We start from the raw sequence: 16,122 nt of genomic DNA, 5'->3' as shown, positions 1-16,122 counted from the left end.
CAAGTCTGCCCACTCTACTGACCCACCCCATTAAGTCTGAGTACTAATGACCTAGTTCCTTAACTCGACCCTCGTAAGGATCCTACTAGGGCATCCCATTTATTCTTAAAGTCAATAACGCTGGTGGCCTTGATCACCTGCTCTGGAAGCTTGTTCCAGTGATCTACAACCCTTTCTGTGAAGAAATACTTCCTTATGTCACTATCGAATTTCCCTCCTCTGAGTTTGAATGGATGTCCCCTTGTGACCGAGGGTCCCCTGAGAAAGAAGATGTCTTCTTCCACCTCGACACGTCCCGTGATGTATTTAAATGTCTCAATCATGTCCCCCCTCTCCCTGCGCTCCTCTAGAGTGTAGAGCTGCAATTTGTTTAGTCTTTCTTCGTATGAGAGACCCTTGAGCCCCGAGATCATCCTAGTGGCCATCCGCTGAACCGACTCAACTCTAAGCACGTCTTTACGGTAATGTGGCCTCCAGAATTGCACACAGTATTCCAGATGAGGTCTCACCATGGTTCTGTACAGTGGCATTATGACTTCAGATTTGCGGCTAACGAAGCTTCTATTGATACATCCCATAAGTTGCCTTGCTTTGGATGAGGCCTTCTCTACTTGTTTGGCGGCCTTCATGTCTGCACTGATGATTATTCCCAAGTCTCTTTCTTCTGAAGTCCTAGCTAGTGTTTCTCCATTTAAGGTGTAAGGTTTGCATGGATCGTAATTCCCCCCAGTCTCATAAAGTAGACCAACTGTGCCCCTCTTTCGGAGAATTATAGAGCTGCACCAACAGAGGTGTCATCCAAACAATCAGTTTTTTATAGAAAAGACCTGTGAACCCGTCCAAGCCCGGATACTTCCCTGGTTTCAAGGATTTAATGGCTCGTTGAACCTCTTCAATCGTGATCTCAGCGTCCAGAGAACTGAAGAACATCTTCGCTGCAGGTTATTGGATTTGTGCTGCTTGATTGAAGTGATATAGTGGATGAGCGGCTGAGATGTAATTTATGGATTGAGATGCTATAATCTTACGATGTTTGCTGATGTAGGGGATCTTTGTGTTGTGCAAGTCCAGAAATATATATGTAATATTGTGAGCCACTTGGATAAAGGCGTCCAGCAGTTCGCTCCCGCAGCGGCCCTTAGGTGAAAGACCAGTGCCCTAACTGAATCTAGCCATACCTGCGTACGTTCTGGTTCAGCAGGAACTTGTCTAACTTTGTCTTGAATCCCTGGAGGGTGTTTTCCCCTATAATAGCCTCCGGAAGAGCGTTCCAGTTTTCTACCACTCTCTGGGTGAAGAAGAGCTTCCTTAGGTTTGTACAGAATCTATCCCCTTTTAACTTTAGAGAGTGCCCTTTCGTTCTTCCCTACCTTGGAGAGGGTGAACAACCTGTCTTTATCTACTAAGTCTATTCCCTTCATTATCTTGAAGGTTTCAATCCATGCCTCCCCTCTCAGTCTCCTCTTTTCAAGGGAGAAGAAGCCCAGTTTCTCTAATCTCTTACTGTACGGCAACTCCAGTCCCTTAACCATTTTAGTCGCTCTTCTCTGGACCCTTTCGAGTAGTATGATGTCCTTCCTCATGTACGGCGACCAGTGCTGGACGCAGTATTCCAGGTGGCCCGGTACCGCGGCATTTTAACCTTCTTCGATCTGTTTGTGATCCCCTTCTTAATCATTCCTAGCATTCTGTTCGCCCTTTTTGCCGCCGCCGCCGCATATTGTGCGAATGGCTTCATTGACTTGTTTACCAGTACTCCCAAGTCTCTTTCCTGGTCTGAGTACTGCACCGGACATCCTGTATTCATGTATAAGATTTTTGTTGCCGACATGCATCACCTTACACTTATCCACGTTAAACCTCATTTGCCATGTCGCAGCCCATTCGTCGAGCATGTTTATGTCACATTGCAGGTCTTCGCAATCCTGTGTCTTCACTCTGAATAACTTTGTATCATCTGCAAATTTAATCACCTCGCTTGTCGTTCCAATTTCCACGTCGTTTATAAATATGTTGAAGAGCACGGGTCCAAGCACCGAACCCTGTGGCACTCCACTCGTGACACTTTTCCAGTCACGAAGAGTGGAACTCCTGATGTTCCATTGCATCAATCTGAGTACTGAGGCTTGACCCACCCCTACCTTTGCCTTTCTATACTCTTTCCTAGGGGTGCGAGTTTTTCTTTTCTTGGTGATTTGTGGACGAGAGTCTTTGGGAGGACGTGATGACAGAAGGGAGCCGATTTTGGCGCGAGCAGAAAGTGCAAGATGCTGCTCACACCGGTGAACATTTAAAGAGGTACAGTGGGGCAGGGTGTGCATGGCGCGGCTATGCCGGGTTCCATCGCCCTGGGCGCCAGCCTCCCTCGCTACGCCCCTGTGCAAGCAGTTTCTTGCAGACGCCAGCTTCCACCTTTTGAATAGTTTCACACAGGTGCAGCCAAAAGGAGATGATCGCCTCCTGCTGCAGGTTTAAAAACAGCAGAGGGAGGAAGGAGTAGCTACATCCGTTGCACTGTTTAAAAGACAGTAACATTCATTTGCCTAGTAATCAGTTGGGATCTTTTCCAGATAAGCCCTACCAAAAAGTTAACCCCCGCCACAGTTTTAGCTAACACCATGCTAAGTGAATACTTGGGGAAAGTGATATACAAGGTGGGGCAGAGCCCCCCCTTCAACCCCTCCGAGTCATTATTCAAATCATGTGGCTTAAGTTTTCGCCCGTGCACTTTTTGCATTAGTGGTGGCGGGGCTTAAGTTTTCGCCCGTGCACTTTTTGCATCAGTGGTGGCGGGGCTTAAGTTTTCGCCCGTGCACTTTTTGCATCAGTGGTGGCGGGGCTTAAGTTTTCGCCCGTGCACTTTTTGCATCAGTGGTGGCGGGGCTTAAGTTTTCGCCCGTGCACTTTTTGCATCAGTGGTGGCGGGGCTTAAGTTTTCGCCCGTGCACTTTTTGCATCAGTGGTGGCGAGGCTTAAGTTTTCGCCCGTGCACTTTGTGCATTAGTGGTGGCGGTGCTTAAGTTTTCGCCCGTGCACTTTGTGCATTAGTGGTGGCGGGGCTTAAGTTTTCGCCCGTGCACTTTTTGCATCAGTGGTGGCGGGGCTTAAGTTTTCGCCCGTGCACTTTGTGCATTAGTGGTGGCGGGGCTTAAGTTTTCGCCCGTGCACTTTTTGCATTGGTGGTGGCGGGGCTTAAGTTTCGCCCGTGCACTTTTTGCATTAGTGGTGGCGGGGCTTAAGTTTTGGCTGTGCACTTTTTGCATTGGTGGTGGCGGGGCTTAAGTTTTCGCCCGTGCACTTTTTGCATTAGTGGTGGCGGGGCTTAAGTTTTCGCCCGTGCACTTTTTGCATTGGTGGTGGCGGGGCTTAAGTTTTCGCCCGTGCACTTTTTGCATTGGTGGTGGCGGGGCTTAAGTTTTCGCCCGTGCACTTTTTGCATTGGTGGTGGCGGGGCTTAAGTTTTCGCCCGTGCACTTTTTGCATTGTTGGTGGCGGGGCTTAAGTTTTCGCCCGTGCACTTTTTGCATTAGTGGTGGCGGGGCTTAAGTTTTGCCCGTGCACTTTTTGCATTAGTGGCGGGGCTTATGTGGAAAAGACCCATCAGTTGAAATAAGTTTGACCAGCTTCCTAAAAATCACCTTTTTAATTCAAAGTGTTGCCGAATTATATCTTTTTTTCCCACTGCTCCTCTAGCTGTCATTCAGCAGGGAGTCCCCGCGCTGACGTCTTCGCCTTCTCTGCCGGGCCCCGCCCCCAGGAAGAGAAGGGCACTTTGTAGGGGGCGGGGCCCTGCAGAGAAAACTGAAGCTGTCAGCAGGGATAGGAAGCCAGCGTGGCAATCAAAAAAGGAGGCGGTCCGCTGTTAAGGTCGTCCAGGATCCCGGCAAAATCCTGCCTATTTTGTCGGCCAGGAATCCCGGAGCTCCTTTTCGCGGCCGAAATGCCCTGCAGCGGAGGCAACGCACCGGGCTGTCTCGGAAGAGCTGATTAGTATTCCGCCCTCGCGAAATGCAGCAGAAGAGGGACGGCGGCGGCTGTCGGCGGCGGAGCCTGGCGCTAGTCCCCGGTGGTCTGGCCAGGAGCTCGCCCTGGAAACCCCCCTCTCTCCGTCTGGGGAATGGGCTTTACTGCTGACAGCTCGGAGCAAGACTGAAGGCGCGCGCTTGGGTCTCGAGGCGCTTTTGCCCCGCTCCGGCGGAGAATGTCCTACTTTGCAGGATGGAACCTTTAGCAATCTGATGAAAAGCAATGCAAGACCCCACTTCGGAACCTTCCCTCCTGCCCACAGAAAGGGTAAGTGGAGGGAGTCTTGTTTTTTTAATCTGGTTTGATCCATGAGGATGGGGATTTTTTTTTTTTTTGCTGCGTGTAAACTGGCTGAGCTTTAAAAGCCTTTTTGCATATAGAGTAATTAGTGAACCCATAAAGAGAAAATGGGGAAAATCAATTAATTTGGCACTCTCACTCGTATGTAAACCAAATGTGGCTCGTGCCCTTTTTTTTTGCAAAAGTGCTCTTGAAAGCTGCTTCTATTCTCGACATCCAAGCAGAGCAGCCCCTCCCCCCCCCTCCAACACACACACACACACACACACACACACACACATGCATGCCTGCATAGAAGAGTTTAATCACTATTTCATTATGCTGCATGCTTTTCTGGGATGTGGTACAGCTGCTGCCAATTCTAATTCCAAGGAAGGCAGTGCAAAAGGATGATTTTTTTTTTTTTTTTTTTGCATCTTTTGGCTCTCATGGTATCTTCTTCCATCAACCATCCCCTTGAGCTGTTGGGAAAATATTTGTCTTTAGCTCAAAATGACAAACTGCATGTGGTATTTTCTATTGTTTTTCAAATATATTAGAGTGTAAGTTCAGACCACACATTTGTTAACTACAACATAAACTGCCATTGAGAAAACAAGTGGTATGTGGCAACCTCTCTGTGTGAACCTTGCTCCCCATCTCCCCCTCAACTTCTGCCCAAAACACACACTTGCATTATTTAATCCTCCTCTAGCCCCATTAATTTCTTCGCAAGAGTAGTATTTGAGATCTTAAGTTAGCCCCAGGTGCCAGCATCTTCTGAGGAAGCACAGAGATCCTTGCATCCATTTCCTGAGTCAAGTTATTTAATTTAGTAAAATGGCTTTTCATTGTAATAGCAGGTTAACATGACTGCCAGAATTCTTGCAGCTGCAGTGCCAGCCCTCAGCTTGACAGGTAGGAAAGCCGTCTGAAAAAGATTCAGCTAAAACGCCACCTCTCTCTCCCTCGGGCCAAGGACATCTGTACCTCATTAGGAAGGAGTGGCATAGTGGTTAGAGCTACAGCCTCAGCACCCTGAGGTTGTGGGTTCGAATCCCACCCTGCTCCTTGTGACCCTGGGTAAGGCGCTCAATCCTCGATTGCCCCAGGTACGTTAGATGGATTGTGAGCACACCAGGACAGATAGGGAAAATGTTTTGAGTACCTGATTGTAAACCGCTTAGATAACTAAAAAGCAGTATATACATAAATTCACCTACAGATAAGCAAATGCAAAATCTGGTGCTGTTGGCTTGGCCAAGTTACAAAGACAGCCAGAGAGCGTGAGCCAGCACATAACTATATACCCCTGACATGGGAAGATGTAGGAACACATGTGGCACTTCAGTGACATTGAAATTTGCAACTGAAAACACATTTTGATAAAATTATCTATGGGGAAATCTGGCTATTTGTTCAAAAAAGTTAGGTGCAAACCTTTATTTGGACTATATTTGCACTGATGATTTTGTCTTGAATTATGAAATAAAGCAGTTGTATTTGTTTATAAGATAAATTATACCATTCAACATAGATACTTATAAACAGCATGTTATTTTGATTTGAGGGAGTCGTCTCTGATCCCTAAGGGTCACCAAGTGATCTGGCTTTCAAGACCGCCCTGTGAGATAGACTTGTACGCACTCTTCTAATCCAGATGAAAATCTCTTTCGCGAATATTTTATTTTAGGGATATCCTAAAAACAGGACGGCTCAGCAGCTGTCGAGGACCAGAGATGGATGATGGCAATTTCTAGACCAGTGTTTCTCAACTCATTCCTGGAGTACCCCCTTGTCCAGTCAGGTTTTCAGGACATCCGCGATGAATATGCATGAACTTGATTTGCATATGCTGCCTCCATTATATGCACATTTATTTCATGCATATTCATTGTGGATGTCCTGAAAACCTGACTGGCAAGGGGGGTACTCCAGGACCAAGCTGAAAAGAACTGTTCTAGACCATTTTATTCAAAAATGTCTTGACATTCTGGTCAAAATATCTGTCCAGTTGTTCTGTGACTTTGCTAGGCAGGATTATGACCGTTATTTCTTAGATCTTTACCTTGCTTTTGGGCGGTGGAGGAAAATTGTGAGAGGAGAACAAACATGGAGCCCTGCCTTCTTCTATTCCTGTAGTAACTTTTAGACCTATGTCAAGAAGAAACCATAAGGGACAGGTGATATACTGTAATGTAGTTACTAAGCCAAAGACAAGTTGAAGAAAGGGCAAATAGTATATGTTTAGATGCCATTCTAGAAGTGCTCTTAAATGGTGAATGAAACGCTCTTGTGTTTGTTATCTGGATGTTAACCTCTACCCCTCTTGATAATAACTTGTTTAATACGAATGAGCTTACTGTTTTTTGTGCTTGTTTGCAAGAACAGTAGAGAAATCAGCCACATCACATCAATGAAAGGTAACAGCTCAGCTGTTTATGCTTTCCTTTACTTCATTAGATGTTTGCAGCTCTTACCGACGTGAATGTTTGCACAAAAAGTTATTGAACCCTCCAAATGGGTTCAAAGAAAACTATTTCACGAATCTATTAAACTTCTCTCTAATTACTTTTTTTTTTTCTTTTTGCTGCATTGCATCATAATTGTTGCTTTCATATTCCCTTGCTCCTCGCAGCAAAACAGAGAATGAATCGCCTAATTTTATGCTTCTTAAAACTGTGGAGGGTTATTAACACACTTGTAACCTCACTAAATGTGATGGTGTGTTGCCATGGAAAGAGCAGGAATGGCCCCGCGTGGAATTCTACTGCAGTTCTTCCGATTCCTGTTCTCGGAAACACTAAGACGCGCCCAGACTTTGGGTTGTAGACTGTGCAAGATACCGCACTATAAAAACAAACAAACAAAAAAAAAAAGGTCACGTTGCTTGATCAAATGGTTCAAAATACAGCGGTGCATATTTTCAAAGGCTCTTGCCAGTTTGCACCTATTATGCCCGTCTTTTACGACTTGCATGCTTGCCTGTTTATTGGAGAATCCATTTTAAAATTGTAGGGGTTGATATTCGAAAAGGCTGAAGTCGACAAGGGATAGAGTTGCAGTGTTCCCGCTAAGCTGCGCTGGCGTGCGCTGGCGCACAAAATATTACATCGCAGCGCACAAGTTTCTCGTCACAGCGCACACACGTGCTTGCAGGCAGGCGAGCTGGCAGTCCATGTAACGCGTCGCAAAGGTAAGGGGAGGCTGGGGGAGGAATCGGACGTCGGGGTGGGGGTGTTTTAATGTATTTATACTTATTTAATTTAGCGTGTAGGCCTAAAATTCCTTTGAATACCTCGTCCTCATGTATCAGCAACTTTGACAACATATTTATTTGGCTCATAACTTGCTGGCGCCCGATATTTTTAGCTCACAGTGAAAAAAGTTTGCTCACAACACCCGCCCGCTTAGAGGGAATACTGGTTATCAGATGTCTGGATTTACCTGCACATGTACTCTTTTTACAGGACTGTCCAGGCGTCCGGATGGGCTTTGAAAAGCAGGCCGTTCGTCTTGGGGGCCATGTCTGGAGGGCATGCACACGTGCCCTTCAGACGCATCCCTGAAGAGATGAGTTGGTAGGGGGGGAGGAATGTGGCAGGGCTGTGGGTATAATGGGGTGGGGCCCCCACATCCTCTTTTTTGGGGGGAAGTAATAATCTGGTAACCCTAGCAGAGGAGGAGCCTGCCTACTTAAACCCCAATGAGTGGGCTGTCTGGGGATATGCAATGGCACTTAACTAACCGGGGCCTCTGAATATCATCTCTAACCATCATGGCAGTGTCTTGATTAGTGCAAAGATGGTGTAAGGGTAGAGTCATAGAGCAGTGGTTCCCAACCCTGTCCTGGAGGACCACCAGGCCAATCGGGTTTTCGGGCTAGCCCTAATGAATATGCATGAGAAAGATTTGCATATAATGGAAGTAAGAGGCATGCAAATCTGCTCCATGCATATTCATTAGGGCTAGCCTGAAAACCCGATTGGCCTGGTGGTCCTCCAGGACAGGGTTGGGAACCACTGTCACAGAGGACCTGGAAGATATGTGCATACTTTCTGAATAGTTGGACTGAACATAAAACAGTTTGATTGTAAGAATCGAGACTGAACAGAATGACATGTAAATGGAAGGGAGCATGTTATTTACAATCTGTATTTTGAAAAATAGGAGATCAAAAGAAAAAAAATAACCTTTAACTTGGGTTAACCAAAACTAGCGGCTCCTTTTACGAAGGTGCGCTAGCATTTTTAGCGCACGCTATAGCCGAAAAACTACCGCCTGCTCAAGAGGCGCACTATTCCCCGCGTTAAGGCCCTAACGCACCTTCGTAAAAGGAGCCCTAGGCCTACTAAATATGTTAGTCCATTCTTTTAACATAAGCGTAACTTTTTTTTTTTATTTTAAAAGATTTCTTTTAACCATTTTCAAGTTTTCTCTTGTAAACGTGCATTAAAGAGGGAAAATTCCAAATGCAAATAATGTGATATTCTTTTGTAATTAAAATCTAGAAATGTTCTGTAGTGTTGAGCAAAAGACAACTCTTGCTTGATACTAAATATGTGGACTTCAGCAATATTCAGGGCCAATGTCCACATATCTAACTGGACAGATCCATCCAAAAAGTAGTCGTATCTTTGCTTGGTTTATGCAGTTATTGGTACTAAATGTTTGCTGGCACCCATATCAGGGCCACCAGAGACCTGGAAATTAGGTCTGTGGCTCTCATCAGCTTTAAAATTGCCCCCATAGTATTGATTTTCAAAACAATGAGCATCGAAGCCCGTCATAGCATTGGTTAAGTGTTTAAAAAGCCACCATGGTCCTCGGCCGTTGTGCTCGCAGGGATCTTGTTGATTAGATGTCCTCTCACTGAAGCAAACCTGTGTCTGCAAAACCGAGAGAGGCCATTTTTTATAGACAGACCCCCCACTGGAATGCACTATCCATTGAATTGTGGACTATTATGGGGTCTTTTACTAAGGTGCGCTAGCCGATTTCGCGTGCGCGAAATCGGCTAGCGCACCTTAGTAAATGGACCCCTAGATGTTTATTCTTTCTAGTTGTCTTCAATTGCTGAAACTCGCCATCCGCACACATTTCTTGCTTGAAGCCCTTAACTGGACACCGACTGATATTCAGCCCTTGACCACTCTACAGATTTGTTCCAACCAAGTTTCCAAGTTTTTTTTTTTTTCACTTTCGCTTTCATACCCGCACTATGAAGGAGCTTTCTGAGCCTGCCTAGTTGTTCATAACATCACTGTTTCCAGTTGTTATCCATAAGATTCCCAATATATCATACTCTTTTTAGGACCCCTGAGGAAGGAGTGTTTCTTCGAAACACGGACCGTGTCAGTTCCGGGTTCACCAACCTGTTTTATGTTCATCTCAGTGCTTGTTTATTAAAGACTTGGCGTCATGAACTCACTCGCTGTATGCTCCGACCGCCTCTTCCTGTACTAAAGTCCGGCCTCACCAATCAGGAGCTGCATGCCAAAGCAGCTTCTCATTGGTGAGGCCCGACTTTAGTACAGGAAGAGGCGGTCGGCGCATACAGCGAGTAATTTCCTTCACTCGCCGGCGCTCCGGCTGCCCTCTACTAACTCTCCAGCTGTCCTCTCCTGGTCGGCGGTTCACGATCGGAAAATACCGCGAATGACTGGGACCGCGAACTGCTGACCGTGAATTCACGGGGGAGCGCTGTACTTTGAAAAATTGTGAGCCACGGAATCGAGGGTGAAATACTCAAATGGATTAAAAAATGGCTGGCAGATAGGAAACCGAGAGTGGGGGTAAATGGACATTGCTCGGACTGGAAAAGCGTCATGAGTGGAGTGTTGCAGGGTTCGGTGCTTGGACCCGTGCTCTTCAACATATTTATAAATGACCTGGAAATTGGTACGATGAGTGAGGTGATTAAATTTGTAGACGATACGAAGTTATTCAGACACAGAAGGATTGCGAAGATGCAGGAGGATTGCAAAAACCTGCAAAGTGACATAAACACGCTTGAGAAATGGGCTGTGACATTACAAATGAGGTTTAACGTGGATAAGTGTAAGGTGATGCATGTTGGTTACAAAAATCTTATACATGAATACAGGATGTCCGGTGCAGTACTTGGAGAGACCCCCCCCCCCCCCCCCCCGGAAAGTGACTTGGGAGTACTGGTCGACCAGTCAATGAAGCCGTCCACACAATGTGCAGCGACGGCAAAAAGGGAAAACAGAATGCTAGGAATGATTAAGAAGGGGATCACAAACAGATCGGAGAAGGTTATCATGCTGATGTACCAGGCCATGGTACACCCTCACCTGGAATACTGCGTCCAGCACTGGTTGCCGTACATGAAGAAGGACACAGTACTACTCGAAAGGGTCCAGAGAAGAACGACCAAAATGGTTAAGGGACTGGAGTTGCCGTACAGTGAGAGATTAGAGAAGCTGGGCCTCTTCTCCCTTGAAAAGAGGAGACTGAGAGAGGACATGATCTAAACATTCAAGATAATGAAGGGAATAGACTTAGTAGATAAAGACAAGTTGTTCACCCTCTCCAAGGCAGAGAGAACAAGAAGGCATTCTCTGAAGTTAAAAGAGGATAGATTCCGTACAAACTTAAGGAAGTTCTTCTTCACCCAGAGAGTGGTAGAAATCTGGAATGCTCTTCCGGAGGCTGTTATAGGGGAAAACACCCTCCAGGGATTCAAGACAAAGTTAGACAAGTTCCTGCTGAACCAGAACGTACGCAGGTAAGGCAAGTCTCAGTTAGGGCACTGGTCTTTGACCTAAGGGCCGCTGTGTGAATGGACCACTGGTCTGACCCAGCAGCGGCAATTCTTATGTTCTCTTTATTTGGCTTTCTTCCCTATCCAATTTGTAGTTCCAACCTTTTTGTCTCATATTTTTATCTGTCACATTTGTTGCCCATTCAATATGCTGTTTATTTGATGATGTCTCTTTTAAATCGAATTTCCTCTGTTAATGTCAATGGCATTGTTTTTTTATTTTTATCATGTTTTTCCTTTTATATTTTACCTTGTAAACTCACTTAGAAATTGGATAAGCGATTTAAATCAAATTTTAACAAAAACACGAAACTTTATATGCTATAAAGCAAGATCAAAGCAGTTTACAAGGTAATCCAGTCATGACTTTTTAAAAGACCTCCATTAAAAACAGATAAAGTAAAATCCAATCATTCAAGTAAATAATATTTAAAACACATACATTACATTACAGATTGCAGCAAAGAATTCCAGCCATTTTAATCTAAAAAAAGCTAGTCCATATCTCTGTGTGCACGTATTTGCATCTCTATTCACTCTGAGTGTGTCTGAAGGAGTAAGGGGGAGGGTGCAGTGTGAAAATAGCAAATCTTTAACTGCTATAAAGTATATCGGTGTTTCTGTACAGCAGCAGTTGGAACTGCCTCTCTTATAGAATGCATTATTTTGGGAGATTATTTCTCTAACTTCTGATTTGCCTTGGCCCATTTTTGTCCTTCATGGTTCTTTTCCTGGGGTTCCCCCCCCCCACCCCATGACAAATTTAGCCCTGTTACATTAAATATTCTGTTGTTCTGCCCCCAGACAAACAGACAGATGGACAGACATTCTCAAACCCTTGTGCATAATTTCATTCCAGCAATCCGTTGATCTGGAATGAATAAAAGGCTATCTGACTGAACATCAGCATGATATTGAGCTTTGGAGGAAAAGGACTGTTAGAAAGAACATAAGAATTACCGCCGCTTGGTCAGACCAGTGGTCCATCCTGCCCAGTAGTCCGTTCACACGGTGGCCCTCAAGTCAAAGGCCAGTGATCTAAATGAGTCCAGCCTCATCTGCGTATATTCCAGTTTTGCCAGAACTTGTCCAACTTTGTTTTGAAACCCTGAAGTGTGTTTTCCCCTATAACAGATTCCGAAAGAGCGTTCCAGTTTTCCACCACTCTCTGGTTGAAGAAGAATTTTCTTATGTTTGTACGGAATCTATCCCCTTTCAACTTTAGAGAGTGCCCTCTCGTTCTCCCTACCTTGGAGAGGGTGAACAACCTGTCTATCTACTTTGTCTTGAATCCCTGGAGGGTGTTTTCCCCTATAACAGCCTCCGGAAGAGCGTTCCAGTTTTCCACCACTCTCTGGGTGAAGAAGAACTTCCTTATGTTTGTACGGAATCTATCCCCTTTCAACTTTAGAGAGTGCCCTCTCGTTCTCCCTACCTTGGAGAGGGTGAACAACCTGTCTATCTACTTTGTCTTGAATCCCTGGAGGGTGTTTTCCCCTATAACAGATTCCGAAAGAGCGTTCCAGTTTTCCACCACTCTCTGGTTGAAGAAGAATTTTCTTATGTTTGTACGGAATCTATCCCCTTTCAACTTTAGAGAGTGCCCTCTCATTCTCCCTACCTTGGAAAGGGTGAACAGTCTGTCTTTATCTACTAAGTCTCAAGCATGTTTATGTCACGTTGCAGATCATCGCAATCCTCCTGCGTCTTCACTACTCTGAATAAGCTTGGTATTGTCCACAAATTTAATCACCTCGCTCGTTGTACCAATTTCCAGATCATTTATAAAAATGTTGAAGAGCACAGGTCCAAGCACCAAGCCCTGCGGCACCCCACTGGTGATGCTCTTCCAGTCCGAGTATTGTCCATTTATCCCCACTCTCTATGTTCCAGCCAGTTTTTGATCCACGCGAGTATTTCACCCTCGATTCCATGACTCGCAATCTTCTGAAGTAGTTGTTCATGTGGAACCTTGTCGAACGCCTTCTGAAAATCCAGATAAACAATGTTGACTGGATCGCCCTTGTCTATCCCCCTGTTTACCCCCTCGAAGAAGTGCAGCAAGTTTGTCAGACAAAATCTGCCTTTGCTGAAGCCGTGCTGACTGGTCCTCATCAGACCGTGTCCGTCAAGGTGATCAATGATGCGGTCCTTTATCAGCGCCCCTACCATCTTTCCCGGTACCAAGACTCACCGGTCTGTAGTTTCCCGGATCTCCCCTCGAAACCTTTTTGAAGATCAGCGTAACATTTGCCACCTTCCAGTCTTCCGGAATCTTCCCCGATTTGATTGACAGGTTGGCTATTAGTTAAAGCAATTCAGCTATAGTCTCTTTCAGTTCCTTGATGACCCTCGGATGGATGCCATCCGGTCAGTTTCCCGTCTTCATTTCCAGCATAGAGCCTGATGGGTTCCGGTATGTTGTGTATGTCCTCTTTGGTAAATACAGACACAAAAAATGTGTTCAGTTTTTCAGCGATTTCTTTATCTTCCTTTAGTACTCCCTTTATTCCATGGTCATCCAACGGCCCCACCGCTTCCTTGTGGGTCATTTCCCTTTAATGTATCGAAAGAATAGCTTGAAGTTTTTCGCCTCCTTGGCTATTTTTTCCTCGTAGTTTCTTTTGGCTCTTTTTACCGCCTTATGGCACCTGCGTTGATGTTGTTTGTGCTTATTCCAGTTTTCATCCGTTTTTGACCTTTTCCATTCCTTAAATGAGGTTTTATTGTCTCTGATCGCTTCCTTCACCTCTACAGTGAGCCACGCTAGTTCTTTGTTCTTTTTCCTCTTGGATCCTTTGTTGATACGTGATATATGAAGATCTTGCGCCTAGGTGACTGTGTCTTTAAAAAGGGACCAAGCTTGCTCTAGTGTTTTTATAGCGCTTATCCTCTTCTTAATTTTCTTCCCCACCATGAGTCTCATCCCTTCGTAATTCCCGTTACGGAAGTTCAATGCCATGGCCGTTGTTCTGGTCCGATATTTCGCCCCTGTATTCAGGTCAAAGCGGATCATGTTGTGATCACTGTTTCCCAGCGTTCCTTCTACTTCTACACCTTGTGCCGGTCCTCGTAGTCCGTTTTTAGAATTAAGTCCAGTGTTGCATTTCCTCTAGTATTTTCCTTAACAAGTTGTTCCAGGAAGCAATCGCCTACAGCATCCAGGAACTTGGTCTTCCTAGCACAGCCGGAAGTGCCTAGGTTCCAGTCTATCCCCAGATAGTTGAAGTCACCCATGATAACTATGTTGCCTCCCTTGCAGTTGCATTTAATCTCGTCCGTCATTTCTCCATCAATTTCTTCGGACTGCCCGGGGGGTTGGTAGTAGATGTCAATCTTAATTTCCAGTCCATTCGTTCCCGGCAGTTTGACCCATAGAGACTCTAACTTATCCGTCAGTTGTGGTGTGCTCTCGCCAGTGGATTCAATTCCTTCTTTGACGTATATGGCAATGCCCGCACCTTTTTGAGCCACGATGGCAGATAAAGGCCAAATGGCCCATCCAGTTTGCCCATCCGCAGTAACCATTAGTTCTTCCTCTCTGTAAGATATCCCACGTAACTATACAAGGCTTGAGCCTCCTCCCTCTGGCATCTTCAGCCCCTGTGTGTCCCCTGCATTTTGCTGGAGTCTCCTCTCTCTGGCATCTTCAGCCTCTGTGTGCCCCCTGCATTTTGCTGGAGTCTCCTCTGGTATTTTCAGCCTCCTGCATTTTGCTGAAGTCTCCTCTGGTATTTTCAGCCTCCTGCATTATGCTGCAGTCTCCTCCCTCTGGTATCTTCAGCCCCTGTGTGCCCCCTGCATTTTGTTGGAGTCTCCTCTCTCTGGCATCTTCAGCCCCTGTGTGCCCCCTGTATTTTGCTGGAGTCTCCTCTGGTATTTTCAGCCTCCTGCATTATGCTGGAGTCTCCTCCCTCTGGTATCCTCAGGCCCTGTGTGTCCCCTGCATTTTGTTGGAGTCTCCTCTCTCTGGCATCTTCAGCCCCTGTGTGCCCCCTGTATTTTGCTGGAGTCTCCTCTGGTATTTTCAGCCTCCTGCATTATGCTGGAGTCTCCTCCCTCTGGTATCCTCAGGCCCTGTGTGTCCCCTGCATTTTGTTGGAGTCTCCTCCCTCTGGTATCTTCAGCCCCTGTGTGCCCCCTGCATTTTGTTGGAGTCTCCTCTCTCTGGCATCTTCAGCCCCTGTGTGCCCCCTGCATTTTGTTGGAGTCTCCTCTCTCTGGCATCTTCAGCCCCTGTGTGCCCCCTGTATTTTGTTGAATAAAAAAGCTAGCCATCCATATCAGCATGTCATCCTATGGTTGAAAGCATCTGATATTGAGCTTTGGATGAAAAGGGCTTTTGCGATGCTTCGGACATGCACATAGAGACGTAATGGGACTATAAGACGATCCCTTCTGCCAAGAAAAGCGCTACATATCGTGAGCATCGAAACTCTCTTCCAAGCCTCGGTCAAGCTACACAACTTTCCAAAAGCAGCCATTTGTGGAAGGAGAAAGAGGCAAGGCCTAGAGCTCCCAAAATATTTCCATTCAGTACAATTTTATTAAGGATCATATTTCATGGCATTGTTTTAACTCTGACCCAGATATAAACCTGATGAAATATTGCACCTTTCTACAGGATCAATTTCTTTGATTGACATTTCAGTAAGTAAATAATAGTCTTTATCATAGGAACAACAGGTGGTAAAGGATATATATTTTATCTATATCTTTGTTCATTTGTTTCGGTGGCATTCTGCAGGTAAAGGGCTAATGAGTAGACCCAACTTTATATTTAACACAGATAATGTAATTAGTAGGAAAAATGCATGGCATAAGACAGACTACCATCGTTCCATGGGGTAGGCTTAAAAATAACCAGAAAGCAACATAGCGGCGCTGATTAATGTGCCATTCTGTGCCTTGTCAACCTGAGTATTAAGCCCTATTGTGATGTGAAAGGAAACTGATTACTGTTCCGGAGCCCCCAGCTGACTGCCAGTGGGAGCCGATAAACCTCTTTAACCCTTTCAGGACCATAAGGA

The 16,122-nt window shown here is 45.6% G+C and overlaps 1 protein-coding gene across 4 annotated transcripts in view; it reads left to right on the top strand.

The window, feature by feature from the left end:
- Nucleotides 1-3,828: 3,828 nt before the first annotated feature.
- Nucleotides 3,829-16,122, top strand: part of LRRC4C (leucine rich repeat containing 4C) — a 584,836-nt gene continuing 572,542 nt past the window's right edge. For all 4 annotated transcript variants that reach the window (XR_004537629.1, XR_004537628.1, XM_033928522.1 and 1 more), the window contains exon 1: nt 3,829-4,293. The gene's annotated coding sequence lies outside the window, so the exon portion shown is untranslated. The remainder of the gene's footprint in view (nt 4,294-16,122) is intronic.

Source organism: Geotrypetes seraphini, chromosome 19, assembly GCF_902459505.1.
Source record: "Geotrypetes seraphini chromosome 19, aGeoSer1.1, whole genome shotgun sequence".
In the NCBI taxonomy this organism is placed as follows: Eukaryota; Metazoa; Chordata; class Amphibia; order Gymnophiona; family Dermophiidae; genus Geotrypetes; species Geotrypetes seraphini.
The sequence above is the reverse complement of the archived record's forward strand: the minus strand, read 5'-3'. Positions and strand labels throughout refer to the sequence as shown.